The sequence below is a fragment of the Rana temporaria genome, chromosome 4 (genome assembly GCF_905171775.1).
Source record: "Rana temporaria chromosome 4, aRanTem1.1, whole genome shotgun sequence".
Classification (NCBI taxonomy): Eukaryota; Metazoa; Chordata; class Amphibia; order Anura; family Ranidae; genus Rana; species Rana temporaria.
Genome location: NC_053492.1, coordinates 440,496,543 through 440,517,527, shown reverse-complemented (window position 1 = coordinate 440,517,527; position 20,985 = coordinate 440,496,543). Strand labels below are relative to the sequence as shown.

The following is a 20,985-nucleotide window of genomic DNA, read 5'->3' as shown; positions in this document are numbered from 1 at the left end:
AAGTGAAGGTTTGCCTGAATCTGCAGATTTAGAAATAGTTCAGATGCTTGATATTACTGCTGATCAGACTTTAGGGAGGGGCCAGACTGTAACCAATGAGAGTACCAATGAGATGCGCCTTGAGCGCATCGAGGCCTGCTGGTAATGACTGCGCTCTCAATAAGCATTTTAAATAAATAAATAAATAAATAAATAATCCCCCAACACCAGATGGTGTAAACAATGCCACAGGCTTGGTGGTCAGAGGGAGTATAAAAATTACACAGTGCCTCATCATTGGTATTAGTGGGAAGAATAATGCCCCATAATTGGTGTCATGGTGTCAATGGGAGGAAAAGTGCCCCATCACTAATTTCAGTGGAAGGAACAGTGTCCCATCACTAATTTCAGTGGAAGGAATAGTGTCCCATCACTAATTTCAGTGGAAGGAATAGTGTCCCATCACTAATTTCAGTGGAAGGAATAGTGTCCCATCACTGATTTGAGTGGAAGGAATAGTGTCCCATCACTAATTTCAGTGGAAGGAATAGTGTCCCATCACTGATTTGAGTGGAAGGAATCGTGTCCCATCACTGATTTGAGTGGAAGGAATAGTGTCCCATCACTAATTTGAGTGGAAGGAATAGTGTCCCATCACTGATTTGAGTGGAAGGAATAGTGTCCCATCACTGATTTGAGTGGAAGGAATAGTGTCCCATCACTGATTTGAGTGGAAGGAATAGTGTCCCATCACTGATTTGAGTGGAAGGAATAGTGTCCCATCACTGATTTCAGTGGAAGGAATAGTGTCCCATCACTGATTTCAGTGGAAGGAATAGTGTCCCATCACTGATTTCAGTGGAAGGAATAGTGCTCCATTGTTGGTGTTATAGGAAGGAATAGTGTCCCATCGTTTGTTTCAGTAGGAGGAGAAGTGCTCCGTTGTTGGTGTCAGGAGAGGAATACTGCCCCATCATTGGTGTCAGTGGAAGAAATAGTGCCTCATCCTCTGTGTCAATTGGAGGAATAGTGTTGCCTCCTTGGTGTCAGTGGAAGGCATAGTGTTCCATTGTTTATACCAGTGGGAGGAAATATGCCCCACTGTTGGTGTCGGTAGAAGGACAAGACCATCATTGGTGTTAGAAGGAGAAATAATGCCTTGCGTCAGTGGAAGAAATAGTGCCCCAAGGGCTAGATAAAGGCACGCAAAGGGCTGCAGTTTGGAGACCACGGGGCAGATCCACAAAGAGAGTACGCCGGCGTATCTACTGATACGCCGGCGTACTTTCAAATTTCCTGTGTCGTATCTTTGGTTTGAATCCTCAAACCAAGATACGACGGCATCTGGGTTAGATCCGACAGGCGTATGGCTTTGTACGCCTTTGGATCTTAGATGCAATACTTCAGCGTCCGCTGGGTGGAGTTCTCGTCGTTTTCTGCGTCGAGTATGCAAATTAGCTATTTCCGACGATCCACGAACTTACGCGCGGCCGTCGCATTCTCTTATGTTGTCTCTTGTCAGCTTTTTCCGGCGTATACTTAAAGCTGCTATTTTGCGGCGTATAGTTAGACTTGCCATGTTAAGTATGGCCGTCGTTCCCGCGTTTATTTTGATTTTTTTTTCGTAAGTCGTCCGTGAATCGGGATGGACGTAATTCACGTCTATGTTTAAAAAAATGACGTCCTTGCGACGTCATTTAGCGCAATGCACGGCGGGAAATTTAGGGACGGCGCATGCGCCGTTCATTCGGCGCGGGGACGCGCTTCATTTAAATGAAACACGCCCCCTAATCGCCGATTTGAATTACGCCGCCAGAGATAGACTACGCCACCGTAACTTACGGCGCGAAATCTTTAAGGATTCAAACTAAAGCCAGGTAAGGTACGGCGGCGTAGCGTATCTCTGATACGCTGCGCGGGTGCAGATCTCTGTGGATCTGCCCCCACTACTTTAACCTAATGAGTAGTCTTATGAGGCGTACACACAATCTGGATTTTGCCCATCCAAATTAAAATTCCATCGGAGAAAAATAGAACATGTTCTATATCTAAACTCCGATGGGGCTACACACGATCTGAATATCCAAAGGAAAAAGTCTGATCAGAAATTTCGATCGTGTGTACAAGGCATTACTAACTAATAAAGGGGTTCAAGAGGTGGAAGGATGATGGCGAATCTTGACTTTGCCATAAGGGCTCTTTCACACGGAGCGGACCGTTTCTGGGTCCGCTCCGTGTGTCTCCGCCGGCTCAGCGGGGATCCCCGCTGAGCTGTCGGCGGATAGGGCGGTCCCCGCACACAGTGCAGGGACCGCCCTGTCTCAGCTCCGCTCTGCCCTATGGGGAACCTGATGCAGACGGACCGTCTGTCCGTCTGCATCAGTTCCGCTCCGCCGGACGGAAGAAAAATAGGGTTTTCTTCCCTCCGAAAACCGGATCCCGACGGACGCGGACGCTAGCGGATGCTCCATCCGCTAACGGACGCGATCCCATAGGGATGTATTACAAGTCCGTTAACGGACTTGTAATACACGGACGAGCGGAGCGGACGTCTGAAAGGGGCCTAAAGGTGGAAATTTGATTCTATCTGATTGCTCTGGAATATTTTATCCCTGGTGGCCCCCTTTGCCTCACTGACCAAAAGAGAGGTAGAGATGGTGGAAGGGTGATGGGCCAAGCTTGATAGATACTACAGGAAAGTGTTGATTTTCCTGTATTTGCAGATCTACCGATTACTCTGACATACGGTATTCACTGGAAACAAACTCTGCCTATACATTTTTTATGTTGTGCTCAGTCTTAACTGTCCAGGTTTGCGACAAGTTCACTCCTCGGTGTCAACCGGCAGACCAGCTTTTCCAGTTTAGTTCATACTTACATAATCTCTTCTCCGAGATCTGGTTACCTCATGAAATCCTGTTCAGACCAAATGGAAATACTGAGTACTGCTGTTGCAGGGATACTTAAAAGAAAACTGCTTTTTAGTAACAAGTAAAGAGCTATGAAGTAGGAGGCTTGAGCTTACACACAACAAAGAGCTTAAGGGGTTGTAAAGGTTCCTTTTTAAATTTATTTAAAGCGGGGGTTCACCCTATCGACGGGAAAAAAAAAAAAAAAATTTCTTTTACCTTTAAATCAGGCATTGTAGCGCGAGCTACAGTATGCCTGTCCCGAATTTTTTCCCCCCATACTCACCTTGTAGTCGTCCATCGAAGATACCGGGGAATGGGCGTGCCTCTGGAGACGGAGGATGATTGACGGCCGGCTCTGGCGCGTCACGCTTCTCCGGAAATAGCCGAAATAGGCTTGGTCTTCACGACGCGTGCGCATAGCCTGTGCGCACGCGCCGTGAAGAGCCGAGACCTACTCCGGCTGTCTTCGGGGAGAGTGATGTGCCAGGGCCGGCCGTCAATCATCCTCCCTCTCCATAGGCACGCCCATTCCCCGCGGGAGCCGGAATCTACGATGGACGACTACGAGGTGAGTACGGGGTTAAAAAAATCGGGACAGGCATACTGTAGCTCGCGCTACAATGCCTGTCTCGATGGTAACATCAAGTACGAGAGGGTGAACTACCGCTTTAAATAACAAACATTTTGCACAGAGTGGCCCCGATCCTCGACTTCTGGGGTCCCTCGGCGGCTGTCTCGTCTCCTCCCCGCAAAAGCTAACCCCCCTCTGGGAAGCTCTCTCCCAAGGGGGTTAGCTTGCGGGCGCGCTCTCGTGATACAGTCGGTGGCCATAGCCGCCGACTGTATCACTCGGCCCCGCCCCACACCTCATTGATTTGATTGATAACAGCGGGAGCCAATGAAGAGCCGAGAAGCCAGCCCGTTCACGGCGCGGGACTTTCGAGGGCTCAGGAAAGTAAACGGGGGGCTGGGAGGGGGCCTTTAAGCATCGGATGTTTTTTCACCACAGGCCCCGTACACACGGTCGGACAAAACCGATGAGAATGAACCAAAGTTCATTTTCATCGGACCAAATCGACCGTGTGTATAGCCCATCGGTCTGTTTTCCTTCGGTCCAAAATTTCTAAACATGCTTCAAAACCGAACCGATGGACCGCTGCCCCATCGGACCAAACCGATGGTTAGTACAGAAAAGCATTGGTTCAAAACCCGCACATGCTCAGAATCAAGTCGACGCATGCTTGGAAGCATTGAACTTCGTTTTATTCAGCACGTCGTGTGTTTGACGTCACCGCGTTCTGACCCGATCGGATTTTGAACTGATGGTGTGTACACATATCAGGCCGTCAGGCCACTTCAGAGGTGAACCGATGAAAACGGACCGTCGGACCATTCTCATCGGTTTGTCTGACCGTGTGTACGGGGCCTCAATGCACCTTAAACGCTTGCCGACCGCCCACCGTAGTTTTACGGTGGCAGGTCGGCTTGCCTGTGCAAAATCACGTAATATAATGTGATTTTGCATTGCAGCCACTAGGGGCCATTACTATTAAAAAAAAAAAAATTATAAAAATGCCATAAAACTATCCCCTATTTTGTAGACGCTATAACTTTTGCGCAAACCAATCAATAAACGCTTATTGCGTTTTTTTTTTTTACGAAAAATATGTAGAAGAATATGTATCGGCCTAAACTGAGGAAGAAATTGTTTTTTTTATATGTTTTTTGGGGGATATTTAATATAGCAAAAAATAAAAAATATTATTTTTTTCAAAATTGTCGCTCTATTTTTAGCGCAAAAAATAAAAACCGCAGAGGTGATCAAATACCACCAAAAGAAAGCTCTATTTGTGTGGGAAAAAAAGGACGCCAATTTTGTTTGGGAGCCACGTCACACGACCGCGCAATTGTCAGTTAAAGCGACGCAGTGCCAAATCGCAAAAAAGTGTCCCGGTCATTGACCAGCAAAATGGTCCGGGGCTGAAGTGGTTAAACGCGAAGCTTTAGAACCCCTTTAGGACTGGTAGGCTGTGTGCACATGAGGGTCCCCCTCAGATAGAAGAGGGGTACAATATTTACCTATCAGGAAAGATACCATGATCATGAAGGTTGTTCTCCCAGGACGAGGCTCAGCCATTGCACTCCCTGCGATTTCCCCAAATGTGGGAAACTCAACCGTATAAAAAAGTGTATTAAAAGAAGAGGGGAACAGCATATGATTCCTCAAATGAAGAAGGTTCTATTGTATAGCATGCACATAGTTACCATGTCACACCGTACCTGGCAGCAACTGTACAGGATTAGTAAACATTTTCATTTTTTTAACTATATTTGGTATAGCCAGGGCTTTTTTCAGTGGGAACGAGGGGAACGCAGTTCCAGCACCTGCAGCACTAAATGTATTTAACCACTTAAGGACCGCCTCCTGCACATTTACGTCGGCAGAATGGCACGGCTGGGCACAAGCACATACAGGTACGTCCTCTTTTAGTGCCCAGCCGTGGGTGCGCCCGTGGCCTGGTCCGAAGCTGCGTGACTGTGACCGCGGGACCCGATCGCCGCTGGAGTCCCACGATCGGTCCCCAGAGCTGAAGAACGGGGCGCCTGTGGCGCCGTGATCGATCGTGTGTTCCCTTTTATAGGGAAACACAATCGATCACGTCACACCTACAGCCACACACCCCTACAGTTAGAAACACAGATGAGGTCACACATAACCCCTTCAGCGCCCCATTGTGGTTAACTTTCAAACTGCAATTGTCATTTTCACAGTAAACAATGCATTTTAAATGCATTTTTTGCTGTGAAAATGACAATGGTCCCAAAAATGTGTCAAAATTGTCCGAAGTGTCCTCCATAATGTCGCAGTCACGAAAAAAATAGCTGATCTCCGCCATTAGTAGTAAAAAAAAAAAAAAAAATTATAAAAATGTCATAAAACGATCCCCTATTTTGTAAATGCTATAAATTTTGCGCAAACCAACCGATAAACGCTTATTGCGATTTTTTTTACCAAAAATAGGTAAAATCAGCCTAAACTGAGGAAAAAAAAATGTTTTATATATTTTTGGGGGATATTCGTTATAGCAAAAAGTAAAAATGTTTGGGCTAGATTCATGTAGCATTTACGGCGGCGTATCTCCAGATACGCCGCCGTAATTTCAAATCTGCGCCGGCGTATCGTTACGCCAATTCTCAAAGGTAGAGGGCTAGATTCATGTAGCATTTACGGCGGCGTATCTCCAGATACGCCGCCGTAATTTCAAATCTGCGCCAGGGTATCGTTACGCCGATTCTCAAAGGCAGATACGCTCCAAAAATAGGCTTCCTCCGCCAACGTAACTGTTGTTTTCGGCGTAGAATATGCAAATTACCTAGATATGCCGATTCACAAACGTACGTACGGCCGGCGCAATTTATTTACGTCGTTTACGTTAGGCTTTTTCGGCGTAAGGTTACTCCTGCTATTAGGAGGCGCAGCCAATGTTAAGTATGGACGTCGTTCCCGCTTCGAAATTTGAATTTTATACGTCGTTTGCGTAAGTCGTTCGCGAATAGGGCTGGACGTAATTTACGTTCACGTCTAAACCAATACGTCGTTGCGCCGTACTTGGGAGCAATGCACACTGGGATATGTACACGGACGGCGCATGTGCCGTCCGTACAAAACGTCAATCACGTCAGGTAATCATAGATTTACATAAAACACGCCCCCCCTTCCACATTTAAATTACGCGCGCTTACGCCGGCCCCATTTACGCTACGCTGCCGCAACTTACGGAGCAAGTGCTTTGTGAATACTGCACTAGGTCCTGTAAGTTGCGTCGGCGTAGCGTAAATACAATACGCTGCGCCGCCGTAACTATGCGCTCCCCTACCTGAATCTAGCCCATTGCATTTTTTCAAAATTGTCGCTGTATTTTTGTTTATAGCGCAAAAAATAAAAACCGCAGAGGTGATCAAAAACCACCAAAAGAAAGCTCTATTTGTGGGAAAAAAAGGACGCCAATTTTGTTTGGGAGCCACGTCGCACGACCGCGCAATTGTCAGTTAAATCGACGCAGTGCCGAATCGCAAAAACTGGCCGGGTCCTTTAGCTGCCTAAAGGTGCGGGCCTTAAGTGGTTAATGGAGGGTTTATTGACGCTGACTGCTGGAGAATCTGTTGTCACTGGGAGGATCTACTATTGTGGGGGGGTATTGTTGATTGGGAGGCCTATTGTTGCTGGTGGGGGATCTATTGTTGTTGTTAGGGGGTTCATATGTTGCAGGGGTTTAGTTGTTGCTGGGAGGGATCTACTGTTGAGGAAGGGGGTCTATTGTTGCTGGGGTGGATCTATTGTTGCTGGGGGTATATTTTTGCAGGGGTTTGCTGCTGCTGGAGGGTATACTGCTGTGGGGTAATTGTAAATCAGTGTATGAACAGATCCAAAGAACAGGCAATAAACGACACAGAGTGATTTCACACCATGCAGGGAAGAAAAAGCCACCGCCCACATTCTAATCTGGTCTGAAAAATGACAGCTGGAATCTGGCAGATGACTGGATAAAAAAGAATTCTTAGAACTGCCGCTTGCATGGGTGTGTGCATGTGATCACCCCGGCCTATAGGATTCAGAATAGGAATATACATTTCACTTTTTTTTCCGTTTGATAATTTTTATTTATACAATGCAGTAGTAACATGTCACATATAAAGTGACAGGCAGTGTCATTATAATAGACATAAAAAGGAGGGTTGTGGGACTTTAAATGCGGCACGTGAAAAATAACTGCATACCTGGTCAGAATACCAGATATATTTAACATATGCACACATCATAGTACATCCAATTTGTACATACATAAGCAAAAAAATATTCATCTATATTCACACCCATGACACATTAACCACTTAAGACCCGGAACTTTAGGCAGCTAAAGGACCCGGCCAGTTTTTGCGATACAGCACTGCGCCGCTTTAACTGACAATTGCGCGGTCCTGCGACGTAGCTCCCAAACAAAATTGGCGTCCTTTTTTCCCCCACAAATAGAGCTTTCTTTTGGTGGGATTTGATCACCTCTGCGGTTTTTATTTTTTGCGCTATAAACAAAAATAAAGCGACAATTTTGAAAAAAATTCAATGGCCCATATTCTCTCTAAAAATCCGTCGGCTGCGCTTAAGGCATTTACACTCCGCTGTCCCAACTTACAGGAGCAAGTGTTGTATTCCCCAACCACTTGCTCCATAAGTTGGGACGGCGGAGTGTAAATGCCCCGGCGTAGCCTGGCGGATCTCCAAGGGGGCGGCTTGTATTCAAATTAAGCGCGCCCCCGATTCTAATGAACTGCGCATGCGCCGGGCTTCAAAAAGCCCAGTGCGCATGCTCCAGTTCTCGGCGGAAAACGTCAATGACGCCGACGTGTGCGTCATTGACGTAAAGTCGTATTCAAAAACGACTTACGGAAACGACGTACCCGACGAAAAAACACGACGCGGACCCGACGCCATCCGTAACATGGCCTACGTGGGACTTGCGGAAATTTACTCCTCATATAGCAGGACTAAATTTCCGCTTACGCAAACGACGTTAGCGACGGTTACCCGACGCAAACTCGTTCGGGAATCGGCGTAGAAGGATCATTTGCATACGCAAATGAGTCCTTCACGTAAATGCCATCTAGCGGCGGCCGGCGTCATTACATTTAAGATCCGCCAGTGTAAGTGACTTACAGATGGCGGATCTTAAGTGTATCTATGCGAAAATGATTCTAAGAATCAGTCGCATAGATACACGGGCCAAAAAAGGGAGTTACGATGGAGTATCCTGAGATACTCCATCGTAACTTCTATGAGAATATGGCCCAATATTTTTTACTATAATAAACATCCCCAAAAAATATATCAATTTTTTTTTTTTTAGGCCGATACGTATTCTTCTACCTATTTTTGGTAAAAAAAATCGCAATAAGCGTTTATCGATTTGGTTTGCGCAAAATTTATAGCGTTTACAAAATCGGGGATAGTTTTATTGCATTTGTATAGAAAAAACATTTTTTTACTACTAATGGCGGCGATCAGCGGTTTTTTTTCGTGACTGCGACATTATGGCGGACACATTGGACAATTTTTACACATTTTTGGGACCATTGTCATTTTCACAGCAAAAAATGCATTAAAAATGCATTGTTTACTGTGAAAATGACAATTGCAGTTTGGGAGTTACCCACTAGGGGGCGCTGAAGGGGTTAAGTGTGACCTCATCTGTGTTTCTAACTGTAGGGGGCGGGGCTGGACGTGGGACGTCATTGATCGTGTTTCCCTATATTAGGGAACACACGCTCAATGACAGCGCCACAATGAAGAACGGGGAAGCTGTGTTTACACACAGCTCTCCCCGTTCTTCAGCTCCGGGGACCGATCGTGGGACTCCAGCGGCGATCGGGTCCACGGTTCCCGCAGCCGTGGTGACGGAGCTTCAGACCGGGTCGCTCGCCGCGGGGCGCGCGCCCGCGACTCACGGCTGGGCACTTAAAGAGGACGTACAGACCGTTCTCATCGGATGGACTGATCATGTGTACGAGGCTTCAGTCTGCTTGTCTTCAGCAAACTGTTTGCAGGATTTAATGAGCATCATCTTTAGAAGAGGCTTCCCTCTAGGATGACAGCCATGCAGACCAATTTGATGCAGTGTGCAGCGTATGGTCTGAGCACTGACAGGCTGACCCCCCACCCCTTCAACCTCTGCAGCATTACTGGCAGCACTAATACGTCTATTTCCCAAAGACAACCTCTTGAGATAGTGCTCAGCACGTGCACTCAACTTCTTTGGTCGACCATGGCAAGGCCTGTTCTGAGTGGAACCTGTCCTGTTAAACCGCTGTATGGTCTTGGCTGCAGCTCGGTTTCAGGATCTTGGCAATCTTCTTATTGCCTAGGCTATCTTTATGTAGAGCAACAATTCTTTTTTTAGATCCTTAAATCTGTATCTGTGAGCTTGTTTAAACCTTAATACCATAAATAATATCATAAGATTTTTATTTTTCCTCCAGGAGTATATAAGGAGCTATATTCAGGTACAGCGGCGTACCTTTTGGCCGGCGTAGCGCATCTCATATGCGCTACGCCAACGTAAATGAGGGAGCCCAGAACAGTATTCTGAAAGATCCCACGCTGTACGCTGCGCTGGCGTAGTGTAATTAGGCCGGCCTAAGCCCTCCTAATTCAAAATAGGCAGGTAGGGGCTGTGCTTCATTTAAATTAGCCGTGACCCCATGTAAATGAATTACCATTCGTACGGCGTATGCGCGCGCATGCTCAGAATCACGTCGCATACACTCCCTAAGAAACGTCGGCGCAATGCTTTCGACGTGAGCATAACCTACGCACAGCCCCATTCACGTACCACTTACGTAAACGACGTAAAATTAGACGGCTGTTCCGACGCCCATACCTTAACTTTGGCTGCGCCTCATATAGCAGAGGTAACGTTACGCCGGACGTAAGCCTTACGTAAACGGCGTAGCGGGCGCAAGTACGTTCGTGAATCGGTGTATCTAGCTCATTTACATATTCTACGCGTAAATCTACGGAAGCGCCCCTAGCGGCCAGCGTAAATATGCACCCTAGATACGACGGCGTACTAAGACTTACGTCGGTCGGAGGAAATCTAGCTCCCTGAATAGCAAGCATAGATACGACGGCGCATCTTTCAACTTACGCGACGTATCAATAGATACGCCGACGTAAACGCTTTGTGAATCTAGCTCAATGAGTTTGGAAATTCTAGAGAATTGCTTAAATGCTTAAATAAATGCTTTAACTAAACACATTCGATTCGAGATTTTAGTCGACTAAATATGACTAAAATGAAAGCAATTGCAGGTGACTAAAACAAAATTAAAATTTGATACCGAAACTAACACTAGCTAAAAGTCCCCAAAGCTATTGTACTCCGTGTCCAAGGAAGCACATAACACAAATAACTTAATTTGATTTCGCTAAAAAGCGGTCCATACTAATTAGGGCATATTTGTGGCCGTCCACATATTGTCCACCAGTGATCCAATGGCAAAGAGACACAGATCCAAGGAGAAAAAGGAAAACTAGTCTCTCAACCTGTTCAATGTAAAGAGATTGGCCCAGATTCTGAAAGGGCTTACGACGGCCCAACGCAATGTACGCCGTCGTAAGTCCTAATCTGGGCCGTCGTATCTATGCGACTGATTCTTAGAATCAGTTACGCATAGATATCCATTAGATCCGACAGTCGTAAGGCTCTTACGCTTTCGGATCTTAAATGCAATTTTTTTTTTTGCCGCTAGGTGTCGCCTCCGTTGTTTTTCCCGTCGAGTATGCAAATTAGCAAAATACGCGAATTCCCGAACGTACACGCGGTCGACGCAGTGACGTTACGACGTTTACGTTAGATTTGCGACGCGTAAAGTTGCCCCTGCTATATGAGGGGCAACCAATGTTAAGTATGGCCGTCGTTCCTGCGTCGAAATCTAAAAATTTACGTCGTTTGCGTAAGTCGTCCGTGAATGGGGCTGGACGCCATTTACGTTCACGTCGAAAACCAATGACGTCCTTGCAACGTCATTTAGCGCAATGCACGTCGGGAAATTTTAGGGACGGCGCATGCGCAGTACATTCGGCGCGGGAACGCGCCTAATTTAAATGCTCTACGCCCCCTACCCGGCTCATTTGAATTAGGCGGGCTTGCGCCGGGGGATTTACGCTACACCGCCGCAACATTACAATTTAAAGTTCCTTGTGAATAAAGCACTTGCCTGTAAAACTTGCGGCGGCGTAACGTAAATGACATACGTTACGCCGCCGCAGTTTTACGCCCATCTACGAGAATCTGGGACTAAATATATTTGAATATGAAAGGCCAAATCACCAATATCTTCACCTCTGCTGCATCACCAGTTAGGCTGCATTCACACCTGAGCGTCGGTCGTTCGGTCGTTTTTTTGGGCGTTTTTTTCTGGCGTTTTGTCGCGCGTATTTGCGCATTTGCATACAGCGTCGTGCGACGTTTTTGTACTTCGGCGTTTTTTATTTTAGCCAATAGGAAAAATGATCATCTTTTCATCACTTGTTGCTATGTTGGTAGATTTTTTTAATCTTCTGCATGGGCGACGAGTTCTATTTATTAAAGCGACGAAACGCCCGTAGCAAACGCCCGTTGTCGCGCGATACGCTCAATTCGCGCGTTTCCCATTACTTTCTATGGGGAAAAAAACGCTCAAATACGCCCAAACCGCACGATACGCGCGACAAAAAAAGGTCCGGGACTTGTTTGAGCTTCGCGCGACAGGCGTTTGGGCGTTCAGGCGTGAACAGTCACCATAGGGAATAATGTTAATTCTCCCCTCTGGCGTTTGTGAGCAGTGCGCTTCAGGCGTAAAAACGCCTAGGTGTGAATGGGGCCTGAAAGTCCCCAATAAAATAGCTGCCATGATGTTTATGAATTATTTTTGGAGAATAAGGATATTGTTTGGTGTCACTTTAAATCTTGGATCCGAATTAAAGAAAAAAAAAAAAAAAACAATAACAAAAAAGGAGCAGAGGCGACTGTTACGGTAAAATCTGCTGATATAGCAAGTCTCCTTCTGAGTAAGATTCTCAGATTAGCTCACTAACCTGAGTTTCACAAGCAGGTTTAAACTTTCATTCTGAAATCACTCGGGGGCTGGGATATTTTGTCAGTTGTGTAACAGCTGCCCCCAGTAACATCGATTACTGTAACACCGAATGTAAGATAAACTTCCTCACCTGTGGTATCAAAACCACATCCACCGCCAGAGTCAGGGACCACTAAACCTCCAGAGTGACAACTTCCCTACCAGTCTGAAAGTACAATCCACCCAACTGTGACAACTGCCATGGAGCTAAAGAGAACCACACTGGGTCTATGCAATGAATCTGAATATTTCAAGGCAAAACCTTTTTTTTCTTCCTGAAGTTGGGCTTTAACCACTTAAGGACCGCCTAACGCCGATATACGTCGGCAGAATGGCACGGCTGGGCACAATCACGTACCTGTACGTGATTGTTAAATGCCCAGTCGTGGGTCGCGGGCACGCGCCCTGGTCCGAAGCTCCGTGACCGCGGCACCCGTGGACGCGATCGCCGCTGGAGTCCCGCGATCGGTCCCCGGAGCTGAAGAACGGGGAGAGGTGTGTGTAAACACAGCTTCCCCGTTCTTCACTGTGGCGCTGTCATTGATCGTCTGTTCCCTGACATAGGGAAACACGATCAATGACGTCACACGTCCAGCCCCGCCCCCTACAGTTAGAAACACATATGAGGTCACACTTAAAGCGGGGGTTCACTCAAAAAAAAATGTTAACATTACATTCAGCCGAGTTGTCCTAATGACAATCGGCTGTTTTTTTTAACTTTAACCCCTTACATACCGTATTTTCACCGCCGCTTCCGGGTATGTCTTCTGCGGGACTGGGCGTTCCTAATTGACTGACAGGCTTCCGACCGTCGCATACAGCGCGTCACGAGTTGCCGAAAGAAGCCGGACTGCGAGTCGGCTCTATATGGCGCCTGCGGACTGATGTTCGGCTTCTTTCGGCAACTCGTGACGCGCAGTATGCGACGGTCGGAAGCCTGTCAGTCAATTAGGAACGCCCAGTCCCGCAGAAGACATACCTGGAAGCGGCGGTGATAATACGGTATGTACGGGGATATAATAAAAAAAAAAAACAGCCGATTGTCATTAGGACAACTCGGCTGAATGTAATGTTAAAAGAATTTTTTTTGGGTGAACCTCCGCTTTAACCCCTTCAGCGCCCCCTAGTGGTAAACTCCCAAACTGCAATTGTCATTTTCACAGTAAACAATGCATTTTTATAGCTTTTTTACGTTACACTGCCGCAAGTTTTCAGAGCAAGTGCCTGATTCACCAAGCACTTGCGTGTACACTTACGACGGAGTATCGTAAACACGTCCGGCGCAAGCCCGCCTAATTCAAATGGGGCGTGTACCATTTAAATTAGGCTGGCTCCCGCGCCAAACGTTCTGCGCATGCTCCGTTCGCAATTTTCCCGACGTGCTTACGCCGAAAAAAAAAATTCAAATTTGACGCGGGAACGACGGCCATACTTTAACATGGGCTGTGTAAAGTTAAGCCATGAAAAAGCATGACTAACTTTGCGACGGGAAAAAAAGACTTGCGACGACGTAACGACCGTGCGTACCTTCGTGGATCGCCGTAAAACCTCATTTGCATACCCGACGCTGGAAAACGACGCGAACTCCACCCAGCGGCGGCCGAAGTATTGCATCCTAAGATCCAACGGTGTAAGTTAATTACACCTGTCGGATCTTAGGGCTATCTATGCGTAACTGATTCTATGAATCAGCCGCATAGATACTCTCAGAGATACGACGAAGTATCAGGAGATACGCCGTCGTATCTCTTCTGTGAATCTGGCCCTATGTGTCCCAATGATTATCTGCATACATATGTCCGTGATCATCTACGCACACCTGTACATGATCATCTTCGTCTGTCTGTCTGTGATCACACGAACCAATTAATATACACTTAAAGGGGTTGTAAAGGTTTGTTTTATATTTTCTAAATTGGTTCCTTTAAGCTCGTGCATTGTTGGTTCACTTACCTTTCATCCAAGCGGTGGAAAGTCAGTCAGAACAGCTTACTGAGGAGGAACAGGAAGTGAGAAATCCCAACAAAGAAAAAAAAAACCTTTAAAAGGGAGATGGAAGGAAAAGGTAAGTGAACCAACAATGCACTAGCTTAAGGAACCTATTTAGAAAATAAAAAACAAGCCTTTACAACCCCTTTAACGGGACTTTATTTACCAGACATGTAGCAGAATACATTTTGGCTTAAATTTATGACAAAATTTGATTTTATTAAATTTCTTTTAAAATAGAAAGTAGAATTTTTTTTTTTTTTCAAATTTTCGTTTTTTATTTCGCTTATATCGCAAAAAATAAAAAACGGGGTCATGAATAAATACAACCAAAAGCAAGCTCTATTAGTGTGAACAAAATTATAAAAATGTCATTTGGGAAAATGTTGCATGACTGCGCAATTGTCCTTGAAAGTGCCAGAGTGCTGAAAGCTGAAAATTGCCCTGGGAAGGAAGGGGTTGAAAGTGCCCGGTATTGAAGTTGTCAAGGTGGCCACACACATTGGGCTAGATTCAGGTAGGGCGACGTAAATTTGTGCGGGCATAGCGTATGTTATTTACGCTACGCCGCCACAATTTATAGAGGCAAGTGCAGTATTCTCAAAGCACTTGCTCCGTAAATTGCGGCGGCGTAGCGTAAATCTGCCGGCTTAAGCGCGCCGAATTCAAATTGTCAAGAGGTGGGTGTGTTTTATGCAAATAAAACATGACCCCACGTAAATGACGTTTCTCACGAACGGCGCATGCGCCGGCCGTGAACGTATCCCAGTGTGCATGCTCCTAATCACGTTGCAAATAGTCAATGCTTTCGACGTGAACGCAAAGCCCTATTCGTGAACGACTTACGCAAACGACGCAAAATTCGACGCTGTCCCGACGTCCATACTTAACATGCTATGCCTCATATAGCAGGGGTAACGTTACGCCGGAAAAAGCCTTACGCAAACGGCGTAAAAAAAATCGCCGGGCGCACGTACGTTTCTGAATCGGCGTATCCAGCTCATTTGCATATTCTACAATGAAATCGAAGGAAGCGCCACCTAGCGGCCAGCGTAAATATGCACCCTAAGATACGACGGCGTAGGAGACTTACGCCGCTCGTATCTTAGCCTAATTTAAGCGTATCTGGTTTCCAGAATATGCTTAAATTTACGACGGTGTAGATTCAGAGTTACGACGGCGTATCTACTGATACGCCGGCGTAACTCTCTATGAATCTAGCCCATTGTTCTTTATATCCGATCAATGTTTCGCAACACTCAAATCCGCAAACAATCGAATAGCCATAACTTCCCTTCCAATTGATTTAGACTAAATTTTCTATCTGATTCGATCAAGCTGAGTTGATCACCAGGGTGGAATATTATCAATCGTTTTGTATTAGTGGGTAGCACTATGTTCATGAATACGATCAGATTTTGATCGGTGAGATTATGAGATTAGTTGGTGGAAACAGAGATACAATCGATAATCTACCATCATAAATTACGATCGTATCTTAATATCAATCGAGATCCACTTCCCCATCTGTGGCATATTGATCAAATGGGTTATCAATTATAGACTGATAATTCCTGTAGTAGTAGTGATTGATAGGAACATAAATTGATTACCCCCTGTACCCTCTCACCTTGGAGATCTCTGGGGAAGAGAAGACTGAGGAAGAAGGCAGGACAGAGGGAGAAGTACAAGAAAAGTTTCAGTGTCGTTTTCTACTGCATAGGATCGCTGTGACTCAAAGTCAAGTTTTCACTGAAACTGGAAAACGTCTTTAACGGTTTTACTTATTTCAGTGATCAGATGCCAACAACGTATGGAATGGTGACTCATGGTCTTACTCCAGAGCCTTTAACAACAGTTTTTATTGCCACAGATAGTGACTAATGATGATGCAACCATTGCCAGTCATTGCCAGACAGTTTTCATACACATACTTCACAGATGCAATGGTAAAACTAATGATGCAGCAAATGTGTTGGGTTTGGGAGATTGAATGCATGGCTATCAGTGTTTTTCAGTTCCAGGTGGGTGCTTAGGCCTTGGTGATTCTTGAATGGGTAGGGCAGAGGAGAGTGGGGAGATGTAGAAGTGTGTGGCCTCTTCTTTTCTATTTAAACATCACCTGGGTTCAAGATGATGGCATCTGGACCATGGGCGTCTGCAGGTAGGGGCAAGGGGGGTCAAGTGCCCCCCCTGGAATCAGATCTTAAATTCAGCACAGTTGTGTCGCTTTTGGGGTGCAGGCAGCCCGCACCTGGGTGTCACCCACCAGTTGTGGTCACATTTTTCCACATGGAGGAGGCTACAGCTCGATCAAGAGAGAGATTGAGAGACTGGAGCCTGAAAAAAAGCTGAGGGAGAGAGTGCTACAGGACAAAGAACGAGGAATGTGCCCGGTGGAAGCCAGAGAGAGAGCCACACTGCCCAGCACCACCAGAGAGAGAGCCATGCTGCCCAGCATCACCAGAGAGAGAGCAATGCTGCCCATTGCCACCAGAGAGAGAGCCATGCTGCCCAGCACCACCAGAGAGAGAGAGAGCCATGCTGCCCAGCATCACCAGAGAGAGTAATGCTGCCCAGCATCACTAGAGAGAGTAATGCTGCCCAGCATCACCAGAGAGAGAGCTATGCTGCCCAGCATCACCAGAGAGAGAGCTATGCTGCCCAGCATCACCAGAGAGAGAGCCACACTGCCCAGCACCACCGGAGAGAGAGCCATGCTGCCCAGCATCACCAGAGAGAGTAATGCTGCCCAGCATCACCAGAGAGAGTAATGCTTCCCAGCATCAACAGAGAGAGAGCTATGCTGCCCAGCATCACCAGAGAGAGAGCTATGCTGCCCAGCATCACCAGAGAGAGAGCCACACTGCCCAGCACCACCAGAGAGAGAGCTATGCTGCCCAGCGCCACCAGAGAGAGCCATGCTGCCCAGCGCCACCCCAAAATGATGCCCCCCTAAAAAAAGTTCTGCGGACGCCCATGATCTGGACGCCTATATAGCCTGATCCCTATTATTTAAGGAGGATACCATTTTTCTGCTCAGACACAAGCTTTATCAAAAAAACATTAGGCAGACTGTGATTGCATATCATTTTCTAGTGCAAAAGGGCACCTGTCAGCCTCTTATATATTTGCCAAAATCCTGAAGAGAAGTCTACACTCAATGTCCAAATTCTACCAGACTTGGCCATGACATTTGTCATTAAAAACTATGACTAGGTATGTGTCTGTGGTCAACTTTACTCTTCCATTACCACTTGTGGTTGAGTGCAGACGTGGAATCCTCAGCCACTTCCTCCCCCAAACACTATTTTCCAGTTGGGAGCTCAAGACATGTTTCTACACCTCGAAGCTCAGCGGCACTCTTCCGGTAATGGCTGTTCTCAAAGGACAGTGGTTTCCTCATTGCTAGGCAGTAACTCAGAGCTAAAACGAAGAGAGGAAATAAGGCCCCTTTCACACGCCTGTCAGGTTTTTCGGCGGACCTGAACAGGCACTCCATTCAAGTCTATGGAGCGACATGGTCATGGCCACCACAGACATCCGATCCGGTCTGATCCGCTAAAATCAGACTTATGGCGATACGTTCGCCATCCATCCTGTTTGTTATTCGCCAGCCTGTTATTATGAAATCCTAACTCTGGCTGTTCCTGCCTTCCACCCAACACTATGCCGTCTCCAGATCTCCACTCTGCCGGGTAGGAAGTGCTACCTACACAGTGCTGTGTGTGTGTGTGTGGGGGGGGGGTGATGTGAAGGGGGCAGATTAGACACTGTTGGAGAGGGGACAGAGGACACTACAGTGGGGGTGGGGGGGTTGGGATGAGAAATGGACAGAGGACACTGCTTTGGGGGATGGGGAGGCATCGGAGACTGCTTTTAGGGGGGAGAGGATAGTATGTGGGGGGGGTAGAGAACACTACAGTAGAGGGAGGGTGATGTGAAGGGGGGCAGAGGACACTGTTTACGGGGGGGGGGGGTACAGGACACTACTGGGGGGAGAAGGAGGCAGAGAACCCCACAGTGGGGGGTGATGTGAAGGGGGACAGAGCACACTGCTTTGGAGGGTACAGGACACTATGGGAGGAGAGGAGGCAGAGGATACTGCTATAGGGGACACTACAGTAGGGGAGTGATGTGAAGAGGGTAGACGACACTGTGTTGGGGGCTAGAGGTCACTACTGTGGGGGAAGGGGGGCAGAGGACACTACGTTGGGGGTAGTGATGTGAAAGAGGGATCAGAGGACACTATTGTGGGAGGGTGATGTGAAGAGGACAGAGGACACTGCTTGGGGGGGGAAAGCTACTGGTGAGAAGGGGCAGAGGACACTGCTATGGGGGGCAGGGGACACTACAGTGGGGAGGGGGAGATGTAAAGGGGGGCAGAGGACACTACTGTGGGGGGGGGGGTTAATGTGAAGGGGGGAAGAGGACACTACTGTGGGGGGTTGAACTGAACGGGGACAGAGGACACTGCTTTGGGGGGTACAGGACACTATGGGAGGGGAGGAGGCAGAGGACACTACTATAGGGGACACTACAATGGGGGGGGAGTGATGTGAAGAGGGCAGACGACACTGTGTTGGGGGCTACAGGACACTACTGTGGGGGAATGGGGGCAGAGGACACTATGTTGGGGGGATGATGTGAAAGAGGGGTCAAAGGACACTACTGTGGGAGGGTGATGGGGGTGGCAGGAAGCTACTGTAGAGAAGCAGGAAGATGACACTGCTATGGTGGGCAGAGGACACTACAGTGGGATGATGTAAAGGGGGGAAGAGGACACTGCTAGGGGGGGTAGATGTGAAGGGGGGCAGAAGACACTACTGGGGGGAGTTGATGTGAAGGGGGCAGAGGACACTACTGTGGGGGGTTGATGTGAAGGGGGGCAGAGGACACTACAGTGGGGAGGGGGTGATGTAAAGGGGGAGGAGGACACTATTTGGGGGGGGGTAGATGTGAAGGGGTGCAGAGGACACTACTGTGGGGGGTTGATGTGAAGGGGGGCAGAGGACACTACTGGGGGGAGAGTTGATGTGAAGAGGGGAGAGGAAACTACAGTGGGGAGGGGGTGATATGAAAGGGGGGTCAAAGGACACTACTGTGACACACTATATGTTTGTAGCACTACCCCCGAAGGAGCTGCTGGTTTGTTTTGGGTGGCATGTTACCTTATGGCTACTCCGCCGTCTAGGGGTGTATGGTGTATGTAGCAGTAACGGAATGTCCACGACAGGTGTCTTTTCTGTGCTCTTTATTACCCAGCCGGTAAAAACAGTAAAACTTGTGGTGAAAGGTAGAGTTGAAAGTAGAAGGAGAACAGCAGATTCAGGCGTAGTAATAGGGAAACAGTCCCACGTGTAACACTTCTTGCGCCACTCCTGGCTGAGTGGGCTCAGTGCACCTGGCCAGGCCTCTCTCACTGACCTGGCAGCCAAAGTATCACTCAGAACTTATACTAAAAGTCTCTGCCACAGACCCTCCTTAGAATTGAGATAACGGAGGTGATTCTCCTTAATAGACTTAGCCTGGATCTCCTTCAGATAATTTACAGGTTCCCAACTGATAGGTCACCTTGATCCCCGGTGGATTGTCGAGACCCTATTGGATCGTCAGCCTCTCTTGGCTTTCCTCAGATGGACTCCCCACCGAACAGCTTCCTCAAGGGAACAATGCTTGGGATCATCTTAATGATATGGACCGATCACTGGGGCCCAGCCACAGCTCAAATGCTCCGGACCAACATGGTCCCAGAACCAGGAACACCGCGTGGCACAGGCACCCCAGCCTGAAAGGCCTTTCGAAGGTGGGTGCCACACACGAAGAAGAATCCAGACCAAAGGTGTCTGTCCCATAAATACCCCTCCGCAGCATGCACAGCAAGGAAAACCCCCCCCCTGATTGGCTGCTGGGGAAAAGCACCCAAACCTCGACTCCACTGCTGCCATCCATCGTCCTGGGGTGGGAACAGCACCCCAGAAACAACAGAATGAGCCCAAAGCACAGCCAAGCTGAGACAGAGACCCAATTTGAACAAATGAACTGGATCAGAGCCAACTACATCTCTGATCCCCCTCTAAATTTAAGCTAGCACCGGTACCTTGAAGTAACCAGGCGCTACATGTTCTTCATGCTGTCTTTTTATTGGGGCTTGAAAGTATTTTGTTTTTTTTAAGCGCGTCGCCTTGTAGATCTGTCCAGATAGTGACTGTCCAGATAGATCTCAACCTCTGGAAGGTTGCCCACCCCTGCTGATCTACAGCAATCAATCTTTACTGCAGCCGATGAAGTGATAGCGGGTAGTTTTTGCCAGCCTTGGGTTGCCGTATTCTGCACGGTCACTGCCATCTGAACTGCCTTTTTAAATAATAAAAAAAAAAAAAACACAATTCGCATCTTATCCGCAATCAGGCTCATCACGTGAAAAGCCCCT

General features: G+C 47.4%; 1 protein-coding gene and 1 pseudogene across 2 annotated transcripts in view; one reads left to right on the top strand and one right to left on the bottom strand.

Annotated features, from left to right (window-relative positions):
• Nucleotides 1-20,985, bottom strand: part of TRERF1 (transcriptional regulating factor 1) — a 179,704-nt gene that overhangs the window by 77,858 nt on the left and 80,861 nt on the right. The gene's annotated exons all lie outside the window — the stretch shown is intronic.
• Nucleotides 4,963-5,076, top strand: LOC120938518 (annotated as a pseudogene).